Source organism: Hoplias malabaricus, chromosome 5 (assembly GCF_029633855.1).
Source record: "Hoplias malabaricus isolate fHopMal1 chromosome 5, fHopMal1.hap1, whole genome shotgun sequence".
Lineage (NCBI taxonomy): Eukaryota > Metazoa > Chordata > Actinopteri > Characiformes > Erythrinidae > Hoplias > Hoplias malabaricus.
In genome coordinates this window covers 21,574,128-21,577,000 of record NC_089804.1, presented here as the reverse complement: position 1 = coordinate 21,577,000, position 2,873 = coordinate 21,574,128, and the positions used below count along the sequence as shown (strand labels likewise).

At 39.7% G+C, this 2,873-nt stretch overlaps 1 pseudogene; it reads left to right on the top strand.

The window, feature by feature from the left end:
• The window catches only part of LOC136697275 (acid-sensing ion channel 1B-like), a 37,215-nt pseudogene that overhangs the window by 24,823 nt on the left and 9,519 nt on the right, over positions 1–2,873 (top strand).

The following is a 2,873-nucleotide window of genomic DNA, read 5'->3' as shown; positions in this document are numbered from 1 at the left end:
TACGATGCCCGTCCCTGACCGTCTGGGGATTAGGATTAGGATCAGGGTCAGGTTTAAGGCTGATTTATGACTGGGATCAGGAATTCAGGTCTTCATCCACGAACTGGCCACATTCATTCATATTTATGAGAGCCTTATGCCACTACAGTTTTGTTCTTAAACTTAAAAAGTAGTAGTATTGGTATTAAATAGTTACAACATTGTCATTAAATATTATACACGTGTTATATAATGATTTATTAATAATTATATAATTACAAATTTCTAAGTCATTCATAAAAGCGTGTGTTTGTTATTTAATTACCAGAAGTCATAACTATATTATAACTATGTAATAACAAAACTATATTGGAATAGTTACTTAATTCCAAATATTTTTTTCTTCCTTGGGTCTGACAGATATAACACACACACAAAATGAATAACAAACACACAATCGTAATCATACAATTCACATCAAACACACACACACACACACACACGGTGCAACAGTCTTAGGCTCCAGAGACTGAGATTTAAAACGCTATTTATTGGAACAGTATGGGTTTATTTGTTTACTTTATAGAAAAACATTATCTTATATTTCTTATGTATTTTATATGATTATTAGTCTGTGTTTACTGTGATTGTATATAACTTTACACCAGACCCACACTCACTGAGAGGGCATTAGTTTAAATATATAGGGCCTAAGACTTCTGCACAGTGCTGTAGAAAATAAAACAACAACATCAACAATAAAGATGTAAGTGAAATTAAAGAGAGAAAACAACAACAAACCAAATCCTTATGTAACCGTATCTGCATTTTAACACAATCTGCATTTTTGACTTTTCTGTTTGACCACAAATGGCAGGTTGTTGACCTCATACGAAGAATGAGGAATGAAATAAGGGTCATACTTCAAGCCTAATACCGCATTGATGTTTTGTCACGCCGTAATGACCGTGCTATAGTTAGATAGATGAAGCCCCGCTGGTTGTAATACGTCACGTATCATGTTCCTACATTAAATCTCTCTTGACTTACAAAGGTCAGAACAACTGCCCAGATGTGGGATTTCAGCTTGAAATAATTCCCCTCGCACCTGAGGCTTTGATATAATCTCACTGCTTTAAGCTCATTCATTGATCTCTGAGAGAAGCGAAGGCTAATGAGGGGGTCAATGTGAGGTCACTGTGAGGTCACTGGGTCACTGGTCAATGACGGTATAAAGGTCTAGAGAAGACTGAGGTGACGCTGTTCTAACGGAAACAGTGTTGTTCTCCGTCTGTCCACAGGGATAACATCTTGGTCCTGGACATCTTTTTTTGAGGCTTTGAACTATGAGACGATCGAGCAGAAGAAGGCGTACGAGCTGGCGGGGCTACTCGGTGAGCCTTTGATTCATGAAGATATTGCTTTCATTTTGCTTTCATTTTGGTTTTAACGTGTAGTTTTGTAATTACATAGTAATAATCATGTAGCTAACCTATTAACCACATATACATTCTGTATCAGCAACTTCCTGTCAGCGCTGATGACTTTTTCTTCAGTGTCAATAACGATTAATGACGTCTTGATCTATACCTATGTAATTACATGTTTGTAAATAAGTTATTACACAATTTATTCCATATAAGCTCTGTATTAATATCTCAGTGTCAAAAAATACAAAAACATTCTGCACAAACACAGAGTGTACACAGTAAGGTCAGAGGTCAGTGTGAAGTGGATGGTAAAGCTGCCCTATGTGTCTCCTGCAGGTGATATTGGTGGTCAAATGGGTCTTTTCATTGGAGCCAGCATTCTCACCATTTTGGAGCTGTTCGACTATCTTTACGAGGTAAGAACATTGACTCGAAACACGTCCAACTCATCGTCTTCGTCTGAGGAATGTCTCATATCTCCATATAACACCAGCTGCTCTTTAAACACCGTCTGGTTCCATTCACTTCCACTCAAAGTTCTACCTTTCATTAGCATCTAACCTCAGCTGACCTCTGAGAACTGTTTATTTGGGAGGTCTGTGGTGTAGCATCAAAGCCGCCAGTGCGCTATTTACATCTCTCTGTTGTCCGTGAGCCCAAAGGATGCTGGACTCTATTTGTCACGGTATTTTTGGAGAATTTCGCCATGGAATTTCCAGCAGAGCCCCGGTCACAAATAGAGCACGATGCTTTATCCGAAGTGTCATGTGACCTCGTCTTGTTGACGGACAGCCCAGGAGTTCAGGAAAGGTTTATGCTAATAAGATACCTCAGCCCTGACCGACCAGACACGACGTGATTTAACACCATCCAAAATATTCTGGGGACCACTTTCCGAGACACTGTCCAACAACCCGGAGTCTGAGCCACTGAGGAGACGACTCCTGCTTTCCTCCGGAGACGTAGCCAGAATACAGATCCCGGAACGTCATTGAGCCGAGCGTCTGATGTCCTTCGAAGGAGATGAAATGGTATTTTGATTGCGGGAAGTGGGCTCCTGTGATTGGGTAAATATTGAGTTCATCTGATTGTGTAATGAGACGGTGGACGGCCAGTTCCACGGCCAGCGCTACGAAGCTAATCACGTTTTCGTTCTGCGTCCTGGTCTGGGACGTGTATCAACTGGAATATTGTTTTGGATCCGCTTGCACTTTAATGATTTTTCTCCCTTAGCTTTAGTGTTTTTTTCAGTTCTCTATCACACACACACACACACACACACACGCTTCTATTATTATAGGTCTATTGTCCATTGGCATGTGTTTGTTCCTTGCCAGGCCATGCTAATATGTAGGAATTGGTTTTTAATGATTTGGCTGGTTAAATTAAAGGTGCAGTCAGTAGCTCTCACCATAAAATATTACCAGTTTTTTTTTTTTTTTGAGAATGTTATTATTGCATGTA